Raw genomic sequence first — 21,003 nt, forward strand, 5'->3', positions numbered from 1 at the left:
TTAGTAGTCAAGTGCCTTAGGCACTGCACCACCAGAGCTACTTTGGCATAGAGTAGATACACAATAAATAAATGAATGAATGAATGAACGACATTCATTAGTGTACTGGGAGTCATCATAAAATGACATTTCTTGTGTACCAAGAGTATTTGCACTTTTGATAATATTATTATTGATAATATAATTAATTTTGATAATATTATTAATTCCATAATTAATATAGAATAATGACATATAAGAACTGTCAGAGTCCAATGACATTTTTGCCTAAAGATATGATCTTCTAAAGGCCTAAATGTCATATATTCATTATTAAAAAAAAAAGAATTTGACTATATTTTACACTAGTATTTTATTATCTAATCATTTTGTCCATTGTTTACTGCTTATATTTTCATTGTATATCTGTTACATCTGTTGCATTATCTATGTCACACAACCCCTCTAAATATGCTCTTAGTAAATGATAATTAATCAAATGTTCTGTTCTCATCTGTGTAACACACACACATGCAAACATATTTATCCACATTTAAGGAAATTTTATTAAAAAATAAAATCACACTATTATGACATAAAGATTTGCTATCCCACCCAGGGATATTGAAGCTGTTGCAGTTGCTATTGACTGTCTTCTATGTGGCCCAACTCAAGGCAACACTACTGAACAGAAAGCTGCCTGGTCCGGCACCATCACATGACTATTTATAGATTGGACTATTGTAATCTATATGTGTTTCAATGGCTAATTTTGAAGGGAAGAATTCTATCACTGAACCACCACTACCCCCATATACAGAGTAATTGCCACCTGGTATTGCTGAGAGCTCATAATAGATCAGAATAGTTCTTTCAGATATTGCTGAAAGTAAAATGTCTGAACAATGGCTATTTCTTCATCATGTCCTTCTCCTCTATTTTTTCTCTTCCAAAATAAAAATACAAGTATTCTGAAAATACCAATTATATTACTCAAATCATATATTTATATACATGTGTGTGTGTATATACATCCAGAACAAGCAAAATGTAATAGAATTTTGTAACTAGACTAGCATCCAGACCTTTCTTGTAATTTTCATTTGATGTTGTTAGGTTCAGTTGAGTTGGTCCTGACTCATTTTATCCTATGTACAACAGAACAAAATATTCCCTGATCATGTACCATCTTCCCAATTAGTGCTACATACATTTGAGACCGTTTTTGCAGCTCATTGTGTCCATCTCTTTGAGAGTTCTCTTTTTTTACTGACCCTCTACTTTATCAAGAATGATGTACTTCTCCAGGGACTGGTCCATCCTGATCACATGTCCAAAATACATGATATAAATTCTCACCATACTTGCTTCTAAGAAATATTCTGCTGTACTTCTTCCAAGATAGATTGATTTGTTCTTCTGGTAGTCCACAGTATTTTCAGCATTCTTCATCAATACCACATTTCAAAGGCATCAACTCTTCTTCCTTATTCATTCTCCAGCTTTTGCATGCATATGAGACAATTGAAAACAGCTTGTATCATGCATACTTTAGTCTTCAAAGTGACATCTTTGTTTTTTAACACTATAAAGACTTTTACCCCCAGATTTACTGAAAGTGCTATGTTGTCTGAGTTCTTGACTGTTGTATCTATAGACATTGATTGTGAATCCAAGTGATGTGAAATTCTTGACAACTTCAATCTCTTCTCCATTTACCATGTTGTTGCTATTGGTCCAATTGTGAGGAATTTAGCAGTCTTTATTTTGAAGTATAATTAATACTAAAGGTTGTAGTCTTTGATCTTCATCAGTAAGAGTATCAAGTCTTCATTTCTTTCACCAAGCAAGGTTGTGTCCTCTGCATCCTGCATGTTTCTCCAATTGTGATGCCATGTTCTTTTTGGATTATTTGCACAGCATAACAGATTGAATACAGATGATGAAAGAACATAATCCTGATACAAACCTTTTTTGATTTTAAACCATACAGTATCCTCTTGTTCTGTTTGATCTACTACCTCATGGTCTATGTGCACATTCTTGATGAGTCCAGTAAGTGTTCTGGAATTCCCATTCTTCCCTATGCTATCCATGATTTGTTGTGATCCACACAATCATGTGTTTTTCATAGTCAATAAACCATATATAACCTCTTTATGGTGTTCTCTGCATTAGCCAATATTCATCTGACATCAGCAATGATATCTTTCAATCCACATCCTCTTCTGAATCAGCTTGAATTTCTGGCAATTCCTATCTGTGTATGGCTGCAATTGTCTTCAGCAAAAATTTGCTTGAGTGTGATATTAATTATATTGATTGATAATTTCCACATTTTGTTCGAAAACCTTTCATTGGAATGGGCCCAGATATGGTTCTCTTTCAGTCAGGTGGCCAAGTAGCTGTTTTGCAAATGACTTGGCATAGAGAAGTGAGTGTTTCCAGTGTTGCATCTGTTTGTTGAAACATACCAATTGGTATTTCATCATTGTTTTTCACCAATGTCTTCAGTGTACCTTGGACTTCTTCCCTCAAAAACCATCGGTTCTGGGTCATATGGTACTCCTGAAATAGTTTAATGTTGAACAGTTCCTATTGGTGCAGTGTCTGTGTATTCTCTCCATCTTCTTTTGATGCTTCCTGTTCATTCAATGTATTTTTATTTTCCTATGGAACCCTTTAATATAGCAACTTAGACCTTGAATTTTTCTTCATTTAATTCAGCTTGAGAAATGCTGAGCATGTTCTTCCCTTTTGGATTTCTAACTCCACATTTTTTCACATTCCATTATAATACTTTACTTTGTCTCCTTAAGCTTCCCTTTCAAATCTTTTGAATAAACTGGGAAAAGGAATATCGACCCTCTCCTTTTAGTTACAATGCTTCTGATCTTTTCCAATGATCAAAAATTTGTAATATACCTGATTTTAGGCAAGCTTGGATGTGTAGTATTTTTCTGTGTGACTATGTGGTTAGTCAAAAATCTTATTGCATGAAAAGAAAGGAAAAAAAGAATCAAAAGTAGTGATAGTAGGGATGAAAATCATCAAGACATATCATCATCAAACTCAGCAAAACCAAGACAAAGAAAGAATCTTGAAAGCAGAATGGGGAAAAAGAAAAAGTTACCTACAAAAGGGAACCAATAAGACTAAGCTCTAAGTTTCTCATCAGAAACCATGCAGATGTGAAGGCAATGGGATGATATATATATATATATATATATATATATATATATATATATAACTGGAAAAAAATCCAACCAAGAATTATATCCAGCAAAATTATCCCTCAATATGATATTGAAATTAGAATATTTTCATATAAGCAGAAATTAATGGAATGTGTTAAAACCAGACCAACTTACAAGAGATGACAAAGGGAGTCCTTTGGACAGAGAATCAACAACAGCAAACAACAAATGACCATTAACACACATGATGAAATAACCCAGAAACCAACCTAGCTATGGAATTATCTCAAGTAAAATGAAATAAGTTTACAAGACTGCAAACAAAGAACCAGAGAAATCAATTGGCAAATGAAGACAACTACAAACTAAAAAGAGGGAAAAAAATTGTGTAGTTACAGAATTTCTAAATGATGAGAAAGTCAAGACAATTGAGAGATAGAATGGACTGTTCCAAACTTGGGAAGAAAATTATAAATCATGGCGTAACTTAAAGAAAAATAATAAACCTTTTCATCAAAATAAAAAAGAGGACAAGCACAAATATTTAGCAAACACTAAAGCTATAGCAAAGAAGGAAGTGATAACACAATTCATAAACAAAATAAGTACAGCATAGGGAATTATGTGTATCAAAGAAATCAGCAGCACCATGAAAAACCACGTAACACAATGACAGGAACAAATTCATACTTGTCTACAATTATATTGCATGTAAATGGATTAAATGCACCACTCAAGAGACAGAGAGTTGCAGAATGGATAAGAAAACATTAGCCATCAATAAGCTGTCTATAAGAGACACATCTTAGAGATCAAGACAAAAATATATTAAAAATCAAAGTTTGGCAAATAGCAGTCAAAAAACAGGCCTAACAATATTAACTTCTGACAAAATTGACTTCAAGACAAAAACCACCATAAGAGACAAGGAAAGACGTTACATTATGATTAAAGGATTGATTGAACAACAGGACATAACCATAATAAATATCTATGCACTCAGTGAAAGAGCTTCAAAATACATAAATCAGACTTTAACAGAATTGAAAAGACAAATAGATGACTCCACAGTCACAGTAAGAGATTTTAATACACCACTTTGAATGCAAGATAGAACAACTGGAAAGAAACTCATCGAAGACACAGAAAAACTAAACAATACAATCCACCAACTTGACCTTATAGACATCTACAGAGCATGTCACCCAACAAAGCACAATATACATTCCTCTCCAGTGCACATGCAACTTTCTCCAAGATAGACCAGAAATTAGGCCACAAAGCAACTTAAATAAATTTTAAAATATTGAATACTACAAATATCTTCTCAGATCACAATGCTAAAAAATGAGACCAACAATAAGAAGATCAACAGAAAAAAGGGTAAATACATGGTAACTAGTAACATCTTCCTTTAAAAACATCTGAATAACAGAAGAAATGAAAAAATGAAATTAAAAAATTTCTTACATCAAACAGGAATAAAAACACAACATATGAATCTCTGGGACACAGCAAAAACAGTGATCAGAGTCTAATTTATAGCAATAAATGCACACATCAAAAAAGAAGAAAGAGCCAAAATCCACACCTTAACCAACATCTTTCTCCAACTATTAGGAAAAGAGCAGCAAAAAAAAAAAAAAAAAAGCCTGCAGTCACCAGAAGAAAAGAAATAATAAAAGTTTTGAGCGAGATACAACATAGAAAGACAATAGAAAAAAATCAATGAGACTAGAAGTTGGTTTTTGAGAAGATTAATAAAATTGACAAAACACTGGCAAACAACAAAAAAAAGAGGAAGAGGCTGCAAATCAGATGAATAAGAAACAAATTGGGTGACATCACAACAGAACCAACTGAAAAAAAAGAATAATATCAGGATACTATGAAGAACTGTACTCTAACAACAAACTTAAAAATCTAGAAGAAATGGGCAGATTTTTAGAAATATACTATTTATTTAAACTACCACAGACTGAAGGGGAAAATTTGAGCTGACCCATAACAAAAAAAGAAATTGAAGAGGTCATAAAAAAATTATGAACAGCAACAACAACAAAAGGCCCAAATGGTTTCCCTGGAGAATTCTGCCAAATATTCATAGAAGAACTGACACAATACCACTCAAACTATTCCTGAACACAGAAAAGGATGGAATCTTCCCAAATTCATTTTATGAAGGATATCAGGCAAAGATACCAAAGAAACCAAAATCAGCCAAAGATACCACTAAAAAGGAAAACTACAGACCAATATCATTCATGAATATAGATAAAAAAAATTCTCAACAAAATCCTAGCCAACAAACTCCAACAACATATCAAAAAGTAATACATTATGACCAAATGCGGTTCATACCAGGTATGCAAGGATGGTTCAACATTGGAAAAATTATCAACATCATCCATCACATAAGTAAAATAAAAGAACCACATGATCATATTGATCAATGTAGAGAAGGCGTTTGATAAAATCTAACACCCATTTCTGATAAAGGCTCTCAGAAAAATAGGAATAGAAGGGACATTCCTCAACATAATAAAGGGTATCTCTGCAAAACCAACAGCTAACATTATTCTCAATGAAGAGAGACCAAAACCATTTCCCTTGTCAACAGGAAGCAGACAAGGATGCCCTCTATCACCACTTCTATTCAACAATGTATTGGAAGTCCTAGCCAGGGTGATAAGGCAAGAAAGGCAAATCAAAGGCATCCATATTGGTAAGGAAGAAGTCAAACTATCCCTATTTGCTGATGATATGATCCTATATATGGAAAACCCAAGAGACTCAGCAAAGAAACTACTGGAACTAATTGAGAGATTTAGCATTGTGGCAGGAGACAAGATCAACATGCAAAAATCAGTTGAATTCCTGTACATCAACAAAGAAATTGCTGAAAAGGAAATAAGGAAATCAATAACATTTACAATAGCTACCAAAAAGATAAAATAGTTGGTAATAAACCTTACCACAGATGCAAAAACCTGTACAAAGAAAACTACAAATCACTACTTCAAGATACCATAAGATGTCCACATAAATGAAAGAACATACCATGTTAATGGATAGAAAGACTGAACACTGTGAAAATGTCAATACTACTCAAAGCAATCTATATATTCAATGTAATCTCAATCCAGATCTCATAAAAATTCTTTAAGGATACAGAAAAACCAATCATTAATTTTATATAGAAAAGAAAGAGACCTTGGATAAGCAAAGCACTATTGAAGAAGAACAGAGAAGAAGGTCTCACACTGCTGGATCTCAAAACCTACTACTGTACAGCCACTGTAGTCAAAACTGCCTGGTATTGGTGCAATGACAGACACATAGACAAGTGGAATAGAATTGAGAACCCAGAAACAGATCCATAAACCTATGGTCAGCAGATTTTTGACAAAGGGCCAAAATATATTAAATGGGGAAGAGATACAAATGGTGCTGGCAAAACTGGTTATCCATTTGCAGAAAAATGAAACAAGATCCATACCTCACTCCATACACAAAAACTAACTCCAGATGGGTTGTTATTGTGAAACCTGAAACTATAAATTTCCTCAAGGAAAAAATAGGGGCAAATTTAGGGGCCTTAATTTATGGCATAAATAGACTATCAAGCATAACCCCAAATCCACTAAAAGCAGAAGATAAGTTTGATGATTGGGACCTTCTAAAAGGTAAATTCTTATGAGTTTCAAAAGACTTCTCCCAAAGGGTAAAAAGAGAACCTACACAATGGGAAAAATATTTGGCAACAACATACCTGACAAGGGACTTATCTCTAAAATTTGAAGAAAACTGCAACATTTCAACAACAAAAAGACAAACAATCCAATTAAAAAATGGGCATATGACGTAAGTAGATATTTCCCAAAACAAGATATTCAGGTGGCCAATAAACACATGAAGAAATGTTTGCAATCATTAGCCATTAGAGAGATGCAAATCAAAGCAACAATGAGATACTACCCTAGCATTAATAGCAAAGTTCAACAACATATAAAATACTAAATGCTGATGAGGATGTGGAGAGATTAGGAATCTCATACACTGCTGGTGGGACTGTGAAATGATACAATCACTATGCAAATTGGTATGGTGATACCTTAAAAAGTTAGAATTTGAAATACAATTTGATCCAGCAATCCCATTACTAGGTATGTATCCTAAAGAAATGTGAGGCAGGACAAGAGCAGATATATGCATTCCCATGTTCACTGCAAGACTATTCACGGTAGCAAAGAGATGGAAACAACTTAAGTGCCCATCAACAGAGGAATGGATAACCAAACTATGGTACATACACACCATAGAATACTATACAACGCTAAAGAATAATGTAGAATCTGTGAAACACTCGTAACATGGAAGAACTTGAAGGACATTTTGCTAAGTGAAATAATTCAATCATAGAAGGACAGACATTTCATTAGTTCACTTTTTTAAAAAGTCAAGGAAAGGTCTATATATGGAAGGAAACTTTATTTCTTGGTTACCAGGGACCAGCGTGGAGAGGAGGGAACACTGCTAGATTGGTAGAGATAAGTATTGATTTGGGTGAAGGGAAGGGTAATGTACCAAAAGTGAATGATCAACATGGTAGCATTAAGGAAGAGGAAGACATAGAGAGGCTCATGTGAGGTACAGACAACAAAGATGAACACTTTTCCAAGTACAGTAATGCATTGTCAGTGATGGCAAGCATTGATTTATGGGTGGATAGATGGTTGGACAGGCTGAAATGATCAGATATGTCTAGGCAGGGGGCTATGTGCCCATGACCGTGTACAGGGTTGGCAGATGATGTTTTTACAAGCTTATTTGTACGTACTGTAAGAATGTCCATGTATATAGTAGAGCTGATAAGGGGAAAGGTTTAGTGGCTTCTTGGACACAGTCAGCTACCCTGAGGGAGGGAGTAATTGGACTTTTGGGCTCAGTACCATGGTCTCTGGGGACATCAAGCTCAATTAGCATAACATACTACATAAAAATATTTTTCTACCTCCTACTTTGGTAGGTAGCATCTGAGGTATTATAAGCTTGCAAGCAGCCATTTAGATGCAATGATAGGTCTCTCCTTGTTCAGAGTAAAGAAGAATGAAGAAAATCAAAGACATGTGGAACAATTAGTCTAAGAGACTAGGAGATGATGTGATCCTCAGCCTATATGACCATAAGACCAGAACAACTAGATGGTGCCTGACTACCACTGTCAACTGCTTGGAGGAGGATCAGTGTAGGCGCTTCTGGATAGAGAGGAGAACAATGTGGAACAAAACTCAAAATCATCAAAAAAGAAGAAAAAAAAACAGGTTTGCTGGTCTGATAGAGCCTGGTGTGACTCCTGAAAATATGGCCTCTAGTTACCCTTCAGGTCTGGAACTGAACACACTCCTGTGGCTTCCAGCCAAACAATAGACAGGCATATGAGGTGAATATTTACATCAAGTAGATACACTCCCTGGAGTGATAAATTGATCAATTGATCAATCATGGAAGAACAGAAAGGCAGTGTTTGTAAAGGAATATAGCATAGGGGGGCAATAGTGCATGGGAGGGAAGGACACAGGGAAGAGGTAACTATAGGGAGGAAGTGGGAAGAGGGCTGTTATATTGTAGGGAATTACAGTCTATGTCATGAAACAAAATGTGTATGAACTACTATATGGAAAAATAATTTACTTTGTAAACTTTCACACAAATCTCAACAAAAATTTAAAAATAAATAAAAATAAAAATAAAGAAATGTTCATGATCATTAGCCTTGAGAGATGCAAGTCAAAACAACAAAGAGATATCATCTCACCCCAGAAATAACAGCAAAGTTCAAAAAAGCAAAAAAGCAAAACAAAACAAAAATGATGGCAAGGATGTAGAGAGACTGGAACCCTCATACACTGCTGGTGTGACTGTTAAATGGTATAAGCACTTGTGGAAAGTGGTATGGTACTTCCTTAAAAGTTGAAAATAGAAATACCATATGATCCAGCAATCCCACTACTAAGTATATATCCTAGAGAAATGAGAGCTGTGACATAAACCTATATATATACACCCACATTCATTGCAGCATTATTCACAATAGCAAAAATATAGAAACAACCTAAGTGCTCAACAAGGTATGAACAGACAAACAAACTGTGGTACATAAACCCAAGATAACACCATGCTTATGATCTAATAGAAACTGGTGGAACCCCTGAGAGTATGTATGACAGTTAGACATCTTTAAAGCCAGGAATTAAACACCCATGTTTCAACTTTGAGCCAAATGATAGACAGGCCTATAAGTTGAACAGTGATACGAAGAAGGTATTCACATATTAGAACAATCAACCACATAAGATCAGGAGAGTAACATTTGCTATTATTATTATAATATAACTTCATTTCTTCTCAGTTTTTCCACTTGCAAATGTTGTTGTTGTTGTTGTTATGTCCCATCGAGTCAGCAAAATGCAGACCATAATGCCTATGCTATTTCAGAGAGAATGCATCAAAAATTACTTGGAAAAAAATAAAATTTAATGATCATAACATATAAATTAATTTGATAATTTTTTAAAAAAAAATTTCATTGTGATTAGGGAGATATTTTATAGTGCAAATTCACTTTTCCATACAGAAGTTCATACACATTATTTTTCATGATAATGACTGCAATTCCACAGTGTAACAGCTCTCTTCCCATTTCCTCCCTATAATCCTCTTCCTATGTCCTTCTTTCTTATACATTCCTGTCCCCTGAGCTATCTCCCTGTGCAAATACTGGCCTTCTGTTCTCTCATTATTTATCATTCTAAGGAGTGTATTTACCTGATGTAAATATTTATTATTTGTCTGGAAGCCATGGGAGTGAGTTCAATTCCAGACCTGAAAGGGAACTAGGGGCCAGAGAGTCTTGGGGGTCTCATCAGGCTCTAGGATCTATAAGACAAGTAAACCTGCTCTTTTTTTATGATTTTAAGTTTTGCTTCATATTGTTTTCTCACTCTGTACAGGATCTCCTGCACTGATCCCCCTCGGTGTGGTTGACAGTGGTAGCCAGGCACCATCTAGTTCTTCTGGTCATATAGGCTAAAGTTGACAAGGTCCACTTGTCCGTAACTGTTTCCACGCACCTTTGGATTTCTTCGTTTTTTGCTCTGGATGAGGAGAGACCTAATGTTGCATTAAAATGGCCACTTGCAAGCTTTTAAGACCCCAGATGCTACTCACCAAAGGAAGACCTAGAACAATAATTTTGTGTAGTATGTTATGGTAATTGAGCTTGATGTCCCCTGTGAATGTGCTCCTGAGTCTACAGGTCCAACTACTCACTCCCTCAAGGTGGTTGACTGTAGCTGATAAATTACCATACTTTTACACCTGGCTAGCACTACTATATATATGGACATACATATAGCACATATAAATACATACGTAGAAATATCATCTGCCAACCTGATATGTGGTCATGGGTATATTCCCTTTTGCCTAGACATAGCTCATCATTCAGCCTGTCTATCCATCTATTTACCAGTGGATTATTGTCTGTTATCTCTGATAACAATATATTGTCTATGTAAAAAGGTTTATCTTTGTTGTCTGTACCTCTTGTGCACCTCTCTGTGTCTTTCTTTCCTGAGTGCTATTGTTTTGGTCACTCACTTTTGGTATATTGCCATTTCTTTCACCCAAATCAATACTTGTCTCTACCTATCTAGCAGTGTTCTCTCCCATTAGGTGATATTGAGTGGGTTCTGACTCATAGTGGCCCTATGTACAACAGAATAAAACACTGCCATGTGCCATTGTCACTGTCCTTGCTATACTTGAGGCCATTGTTGCAGTCACTCTGTCAATTCGTCTTGTTGAGGGCCTTCCCCTTTTCCCTGACCCTCCGCTTTACCAAGCATGATATCCTTCTCTAGAGAATTAATTGTCCTTTCTGACAAATATGACCAAAGGAGGTGAGATAAAGTCTGCCCATTCTTGCTTCTAAGGAGCATTCTGGCTGCCTTCTTCCAAAACTCATTTATTCGCTCTTCTGGCAGTCCATGGTATTTTCAGTATTCTTCGCCACCACCACAATTCAAAAGCATCAACTCTTCTTCAGTCTTCCTTAGTCATTGTCCAGCTTTCACATGCATATGAGGCAATTGAAAATACCATGGCTCGGGTTAGGCACAACTTAGTCCCCAAAGTGCCATCTTTGCTCTTCAACACTTTAAAGAGGTCTTTTGCAACAGTTTTGCCCAATGTAGTAGGATGTATGATTTCTTGGCTGCTGATAAATTTGATAAATAAATCATACTTAATGTAAATAACAATAGTCCCTTGGTGGCAAAAATTATTTATTTTTTCACTCCTAACTAAAAGGTTGTCAGTTTTAACACACCTAGAGGTGTCTTGGAAAAAAGCCCTGATAACTTGCTTTTGAAAAGTCACAGCATTGAAAACCATATAGAACACAGTTCCACTATGATACAAGTGGGGCTCATCATGAGTTGAAATCAATTCATTGGTAACTTTTTTTGATTTTTATTGTATGAGACAAGAACCACTTAAATACTTTAAATATATTATCTCATTTAATTCAATCATCATAAGAAGAAGTATGTACTATGATGTATTTCATAGTTCCTTTATCACACATTTGAGAAAATTAAGGCTCAAAAAGATGTCAGGTAGTTATAGATTTATAGGTCTACCTAGCTTCAAACTCTGCACATTTTCCCACAATACCATTCTACTATCCTCAGGCTTTTCTATTTTAAGCTTTTGGGGGTTTTAGCCTTTCACACTTTTGAGTAAAAGACTAGTATATCCATCTAAATTGCTTTTACTGCAGGGAGTAACTGTATGAAAATTTGTCAGCTCATGAAAAGAAATAACTAGATAGTTGTTGTTCTTGTTATGTGCCATCGAGTTGGACCCAACTCATAGTGACCCCTCTTTGGGTTTCTGAGACAGTATCACACGGAAGTAGATTGCCCCATCTTCCTTCCGAGGAGTGGCTGGTGGGTTTGAACTGCCAGCCTTCTGGTTAGCAATCAAGTGCTAGATAGAGACCTTTTTATAACCAAGATATTAAAAAGTGCTGAAGGTCATCTTACACTATTTTCTTCTCACTTAATAACTGACAAGTGATATTGCTTAAAGTCCATTGCACTCATCTTTAACTGGAACTGTCATCCATCTTAGCCCACCTCTTTGTGAAGTCAGCATTGAAACCCAAGAATAGCTCAGCATGTGCTTGGTCTGGGTTAGTGAATATTGGGGCCTATAAAGACATGGACGTTGAATTCTTATTTCTACGGAGTATTACCTTGTGAGGTGGGCAATGTGCACTGACATGGAAACCTAGAGATGCTTTCATCATGGCTAATGACAGTGTACGTAGCCGGTGGGTAATTATAGGCCTTCAGCATTCAGTAATTCACTCTTCATGAGATTAATGTTTATTCATAACAGTAAATATAAGGTCTATGATACTTTTAAAGTTATGCTTAAATGTATTTCTGTGACCACTGATGAGTGACCATAGCTATTTCATGCCTTCCTAAAAATATTTGGTTTTTCACAAGGAATAGATTCCGAATGGAGGGATATTCACAGCAAAGAAGTTAACATATTAATTCTGTAGAATATAGCTAAGACTTATGTTCAGTTCTTAAGGGGATGGCATTAACAGAGTTTTGTGATCCATTCTTGAATCTCAGAGATGTTAAGCATCTATGGGGGTTGGTGTTTTCTGGACCATATGCTTGGACTTTGTTTCAGACAAGAAAGCTGAGGAATGTGGTCCTCTGCCCCTCTTGACTCGAGATATAAAGACCTCTTAAAAATCTCTTTTCTGTCTAAACTAGTCATAGTAGAGTCTGGTATTTACAACAAAGATCCTGAGGATATAGCCATAAGACTTGTTTTAAATGCTTAGAGAAAGAGTGAGATTCATTTGTTAACTGAATAATTCACCTGCTATTTCCATTTCTTCATTCTCTTTGCCTTTTTTTAATAATCAGTTCACTCAAAAATGATTATAGAGTGTCAACTGCAAGATTGTGATTTATAAATTGTTGTTGAGATGTAAAAGTGTATAAATTAGACAAGAACAAGAAATTTGGGTAAAGTTGATTCAACCATAGTAGAAAACAGAAAGTGGTACAGATGTACAGTGTTGGGATTCAGAGGAAGAGAGATTGAATACTGCAAGACAGTGTCATCTCTTTCACAGGAAAGGTGGCATAGGAGGTGGGTACAAAGAGATAAGAAAATTGAATATATCTATATCTATATCTATATATCTATAATGGATACAGATATCATGAAGGGAAGAAATGTGACATGTGTAAGCAACAGGTGTAATTAATTTTAATGAAGCATGGAAGGACCCAGGACAAGTGATGAATGCCATATCAAAAAGAGCTTTGAGTTTATGCATAGGAATTTTGACATAATTTATGGGCTAAGGAGTGCCTCAAAAGGGCTACTTCAGACTTCAGGAAGGTTATTATTTTAATATGTATCAGCATTATTAAGGTATAATTCACATACCATATTACAATGGAACACCCATTGAGATGTTTCAACAAATGGATACAATGCTGGAGACAGTCAGTAATTTGTGAAACAGCTACCTGATCAACCAACTGTAAGAGATTCATATTTGGACTAATTCCAAAGAAAGGTAATCCAGCAGAATGCATAAATTATCTAACAGCATTATTATTATGAAATGCAAATAAAATTTTTCTGAAGACAATTTAAAAATGATTGTGGCAGTGTTTTGGCAGGGAACTGCCAGAAATTCAAACCAGATTCAGAACAGGGTGTGGAATAAGAAATATCGTTGTTGATGTCAGATGGATCTTGGCTGGAAGCAAGGATGACCAGGAAGATATTTACCTGTTTTATTGACTAAGTGAAGGCATTCAACTGTGTAGATCATAACAAATTATGTATAACATTACAAAGAATGGGAGTTCCAGAACACTTAATTTTGCTCATGAGGAACCTGTACATAGACCAAGAGGCAGTTATTGAAACAGAACAGGAAGGGTGTGGGTCAGGGTTGTAATCTTTCACCATACTTATTCAACCTGCAAATTGAGCAAGTGATTTGAGAAGTTGGACTAAATGAAGAAGAATATAGCATTGGGATTGGACGAAGATGCATTAACAACTGTGATATGCAGATGACACAGCATTGTTTGTTGAAAGTGAAGAAGACTTACAGCAGTTACTAATGAAGATCAAAGACTAGCTTTCAGTATAGTTTGCATCTCAAAATAAAGGAAACAAAAATCTTGCCAACTGGACCATTAAGCAACATCATGATAAATGGAGAAAAGGTTGAGGTTGTCAGAGATTCCATTTCACTTGGATCCACAATCAACATCCATGACAGTAGCAACCAAGAAATCAGACGATGTAGTGCACTGGGCAGATCTGCTACAAAAGACCTCTTTAGACTGTTAAGGAGCAAAGATATCACTACAAAGACTAAGGTGCACCTGACCCAAGCCATGTTATTTTACTAGCCTCATATGCATGTGAGAGCAGGACAATGAATAAGAAAGATCAAAGAACTCACCCATTTGAGTTGTGTTGGTGAAGAATATTGAACATACCATGGACTTCCTGAAGAACAAACAAACCTGTCTTGGAAGTACAGACACAATGGCACTTAGAAGCAAGAATGGCCAGACTTCAGCTCAAGTATTTTGGTCATGTTGTCAGAAAGGACCATTCCCTGGATAAGGATATCATTATTGGTAACATAGAGGGTCAGTGGAAAATGGGAAGACCATCAACAAGATGGAATGGCACAGTGGCTGCAATGATGGGATCAAGCATAGCAAGATAGTGAGGATGGTCCAAGACTCTGCAGTGTTTTTTTTTCTCTTGTACAAATGGTTTCCATGAGTTGGAATGAACTCAACAACACCTAACAACATCACCACACTCTTCACCAATTTAAAGTATAAATTCTATGGTTTTTCTCTATAGAGTTGTGCAACTATCACCACAATTAATTTTAGAACATTTTCATCACCCTGTAAAGAAATCCCAACAGTTAGGAGTCACTTCTATTTTCCCCAAACTTCTCCTTATTCCTGAGGCAACTACTAATATGTCTGTTTCATTGTGGTAATTGGCTTTGTCTGCTAGAGCTACTCTTTGGAATCTTCTGTTCAGCTTTTTTATCTTGGCATTTCTTCCATTTACTTTAGCTACTCTCTGCCCAAGGGCAAGTTTCAGAGTCTCTTCTGACGTCCGTCTCTTGGTCTTTTCTTCCTTTCTCATCTTTTTAATTACCTCTTGCTTTCTTCATGGATGATGTTCTTGATGTCATCTCACAATTCCTCTGGTTTTCAGTCACTGGTGTTCAGTGCATCAAATCTATTCTTTGGATGGTCTCTAAATCAGGAAGGATAGAATCAAGGTCATGTTTTCACTCTCATGGGCTTGTTTTAATTGTCTTCAACTTCAAGTTGCATATGAGCAGTTGATGGCTTGTTTCACAATCAGCTCCTGGCCTTGTTTTGGCCAAAGATATTGAACATCTCCATCACCTCTTGCCACAGATGTAGTCAATCTGATTCCTGTGTATTTCATCTGGTGAAGTCCATGTGTATAGTCATTGCTTATGCTGTTGAAAAAAGGTATTTGCAACAAATTAGTCATTGGTCTTGCAAAATTCTATCCTGCAATCTCTAGTGTTATTTCTATCACCAACGCCATATTTTCCAACTACTAGTTGTTTCCAACTTTTGCATTCAAGTCACCGGTGATAATCAATACACCTTGATTGCATGTTTGGTCAATTTCAGACTGCAGAAGTTGGTAGAGATCTTCAATTACCTCATTTTTGGCTTTGGTGGTGGTGCACAGATTTGAAATATAATAGTATTAACTGGTCTTCCCTGTAGGTCTATGGATATTATCCTATCACTGACAGTGTTGTACTTCAGAACAGATCTGGAAACACTCTTTGTGACAATGAATGACACACCATTCCTTTTCAATTTGTCATTTTTTGGCATAGTAGGTCATATGGTTGTCTGATTCAAAATGGCCAAAACCAGTCAATTTCAGCTTACTAATGCCTAGGATATCAATCTTTATGCATTCCATTTTATTTTTAACTGCTTCCAATATTCCTAGATTCATACTTCATTCATTCCATGTTCCAATTACTAATAGATGTTTGCATCTCTTTATACTCATTTTAAGTCATGCCACATTAGCCAATGGAGGTCCTGAAAGCTTTACTCTATCCATATCATTAAGGTTGTCTCCACTCTGAGGAGTCAGCTGTTCCGCAGTCCAATATTGAGTGTTTTCTGACCTGATGGGGTCATCTTCAGGCACTATATTGGACAATATTTCAGGTGGTTCATAAAGTTTTCTAGTAATATATCAGACAGTGTTTCACTGCTATTCATAAGGTTTTCACTGGCCAATTCTTTGAGAAGTGAATAATCTCTTCCTTCTTCCAATTCTGTCTTAGCCCAGAAGCTCCACTGAAACCTGTCCACCATGGGTAACCCTGCTGGCATTTTGCAGTACTGGTGACATATTCTCCAGTCTTACAAAACATGTAAGCCACCACAGGATAACAAACTGACAGACAAGTTCATCGCCCTTAGTTGTTCTTAACCTCTCTGTGCCTGCCTACCTTGGACAATGGCCTTAAAATAGAGCTGCTCCAAACTGAAAAGAGCCTGTAGCCCCAAGCCCACCTACTTTTGTAGACACTACACCCCAGAAAAAAATCAAAGCACAATGTGATGAAGTCCTAAACAATAGCACACCTATGTTGTTGTTGTTGTTAAGTGCCATTGAGTCATTTCTGACTCATAGTGACCCCATGAACAGCAGAATGAAACACTGCCCGATCCTGGGCCACCCCCACAATCCCTGCTATACTTGAGCCCATCATCCCAGCCACCGTGTCAATCCATTCCTTTCTTTCTATCTTTTTATTTTCTTTTTTTCCCTTTCTTGATTCTACTTTTTTTTTCCTATTCATTGTTCCCATCATTTTCTCTTTTATTGTTTTTCAATTTTTATTTTTCATCCCTTGTTTTTCTTTTTTTTTGCATTTTGCTTATTTTTGTTGTTGTTGTTTTATTATTATTATTTTCTTTTAGTGTCTTTTTTTCCTACCCCAAATTTCTTTTTCTTTTTTTGTTTGTCCTTCTGTTTTTTCCCTCTCTTTGTTTGTCTTTTTTTTTCACTGTTAGTGACTGTTTACACTGTGTTTTTTGTTTCCTTGTTTATTTTATTTTATTCTTTGTCCCAATATGTAGGCGACAGTAACTGGTCCCACACATGCAACCCAGTGATACCCACACTTATCAATTGTGTGAGGACCCCCATCTGCTACTGTACCCAACTGATCAATGGCCAATACCAGCCCAACCCATCCTCAACTGAACCAGGTAACAGAATTCTGTGCAAGCATTCTCATATTCTATCATACACTCCAGGGAACAGGTGATGAATTGTTAAGTACTGCCAAACTAATGAACAGAGAAGCACATCAGCCAAATTCAATCAGTCTATCAAAACAAAATAAAGCAAAAAAGAAAGAAAAAGAAAACAACCTGAGTGTATCACACCAACATACCAACATACAATCATCAAATTAAATATAAATACAATGACCTCACTATGTATTGGAGACAATTGACAATCCCAGTTTACACAAGGAAGTAAGATAAAGTAGTGCAAATAAATGATCAGAATACAGTGCAAGAAAACCTCCCTGAGGAAGAGGTTGCATTAGAACTACCTGATAAGGAATTCAAAACAATTGTATTTAGATACATTCAATGGATTAAGAGATAGATCAAGGGAAACACTGACTGATAAAACACTGACAAAATCAAGGAAAATACAGACAAAATTCTAGACAAAATTAGGAAAATAATACAAAAACAAGCTGACAAAATAAATGAAAATTAGAAACCATAAAGAAACAGTGAATAGAAATCCAGACAATTAGTGCTAAGATTTCAGAAACAGATAACACATTGAAAGTGCCAAGAGTAGAATTAATAGAAGACAGACTTAGTGAGATTGAAGACAAACCTCTCAATACTACTTTGTTAAGGAAATAATGAGGAAAAAAATAAAGAAAAGGCAAGATTTCTGTGGGAAACCATCAAGAGGAATAAGTTACATGTGATCAGACTTCCATAACAGAAAGAGACAAATAAAACCACAGAGAAAATAACAAAAGATTTTCTTGGAAGAAAACTTCCCTAATATGATGAAAGAGGAAAAGATGCATTCAAGAAGTTCAATAAACCCTAAACAGGATAGACCTCATAAGAAAACCACCAACATATAAGATAATCAAACATTACAAAACCAAAGTCTAAGAATCCTGAAAACAGCTCAAGAAAAATGAAATGTTACCTACAAAAGGCAACTAATAAGACTAAGCTCTGATTTCTTGGCAGAAACCATGCAGGGAGGAAGGTAATGTGATGATATATGTAAAACTCTGAAAGAAAAAAAAGTTGCAAGCAAGAATTTTATATACTCAGCAAAATTGTCCCTTAAATATGATATTGAAGTTAGTTCATTCCCAGATATATAGAAATTAAGGGGATTTATAAAAACCAAACCAATCATACAAGAAATGCTGCAAAGAGTTCTTTTGACAGAGAACCAACTGAAGACAACAAACTATGATTAACACATGTGGCTACTTAACACAGAAATCAACCCAGATGTAGATGTATCCACAGTAACATAAACTTTCAAGACTGAAAACAGGGACCTGGAAACCTTATAATCTCTAACAATTTGTAGTCTTTAATAAATAGTACTGGCAAAACTGGATATCCATTGCAGAAAAATAAAACAAGATCCATACCTCACATAAAAACTAACTCAAGATGAATCAAAGACCTAAATGTAAAACCTAAATTTATAAAATTCATAAACTTGAAAATAAGGGCAATGTTGGGGGCCCTAATACATGGCATATCAAACATAACCAAAAGTACGTAAGCAGCAGATAGTAAACTAGATGACTGGGACCTTCTAAAAATTAAATCCTTACGTGCATCAAAAGACTTCTCTAAGAGAGTAAAAAGAGAACCTCCATATTAAGAAAAAAATACGTATCTGGCAATGACATGTCCTACAAGGGACTTATCTCCAAAATATATAGAAAACTTCAATACCAGAGCACCAAAATATAAACAATCCAATTTAAAAATGGGCAGAGGTCATAAACAGACACTTAACCAAAGAAGATATTCAGGCAACTATCAAACACATGAAGAAGTGTTCTTCATCATTAGCAATTAGAGAGATACAAATCAAAACAATGACATGTCATCTCACCCAGCGATAATAGCAAAGTTCAACAAAACAGAAAACAACAAATGCTGGCAAGTATGTGGAGAGACTGGAACTCACATACACTAATGTTGGGAATGTAATATAGTACAAACACTGTGCAAAATGGTATGACATTTCCTTACAAAGTTGGAAATAGAAATACCATTTGATCCAGCAATCTCACTACTAGGTATATTCTAAAAATCAGATATATGCACACCCATTTTCATCATAGCACTATTCACAGTGGCAATGAGATGGTAACATCCTAAGTGTCCATCAACAGATGAATAGATAACCAGTCTATGGTACATACACACAATGGAATACTACGTGACATTAAAGAATAATGAAAAATTTGTGAAAAACATCCTAATGTGGATTAAGTTGGAGTACATCAGAGAAGGACAAATATTTTATGAGTTCACTGTTATAAAATATCAAGGAAAGGTTCACATACTGAAGGAAACATTATTAGTTCCTAGGAATGGGAGGGAAAGGGAGGAGAAATTTCTAGCTAAGAGACATGTATTGATTTGGGTGAAGGAAAAGACAAGATATCAAAAACAAGTGACCAGCACACTATCACTAAGTAAAAGTAACACATAGAGAGGGGAACAAGAGGTACACATGACAAAGTTAAATACTATTATACACACTCTATTATCGATAATAAAAACATCAATCTACAGTTGGGTACATAGGTAGGCAGGCATGATGATCAGATATGGGTAGGCCAACAGGACTATACCCATGACCATATATATTAGTTTGGCAGAAGATATATCTACATCTGTATTTGTATATACTATAAAAATGTCCATATACATAGTACAACTAAGAGGGGAAATGTTATGATAACTTTAGCCACAGCCAAAAACCTTGAGCCATTGGGCCTGTGGGCTTGGCACCATGGTAGTGGGGAACATCAAGATCAATTGTCATAACACAGTGTACAAAAATATTATTCCACGTTCTACTTTGTTGAATAGCGACTAGGGTTTAAAAGTTTGAGATCCCTCATCTAAGATGCAGTCTTTCCTTGTCCACAGCAAAGAAAAGTGAAGGAAATCAAAGACACAGGGATAGAATTAATCCATGGGATTAGTGGACCCAGCCTACAAGAGCCTGAGACCAGAAGAACTAGATGTCGTCTAGCTACCAATGCCAACCATGTGAAAAGGGATCAAAACTAAACATTCTGTATGGAGTGGGAGAAATATGTGGAACAAAACTCAAAATCATAGGACTGATAGACACTGGGAAAACCCCTAAGATTATAGCTCTTGGTCATTGTTCAGATATGGAACTGACTAACTAATGTGGCTTAACTTTCAGCTAAACATTAGACAGGTCTCCAAAAACCAAACTCACTGCCGTTGAGTCAGATCTGACTCATAGCGACCTCTCTTTGGGTTTCTGAGGCAGTATCACTACAGAAATAGATTGCCCAATCTTCCTTCTG

This window comes from Orycteropus afer, unplaced genomic scaffold (assembly GCF_000298275.1).
Source record: "Orycteropus afer afer isolate SDZICR_OR568_19922 unplaced genomic scaffold, OryAfe1.0 scaffold00066, whole genome shotgun sequence".
Lineage (NCBI taxonomy): Eukaryota > Metazoa > Chordata > Mammalia > Tubulidentata > Orycteropodidae > Orycteropus > Orycteropus afer.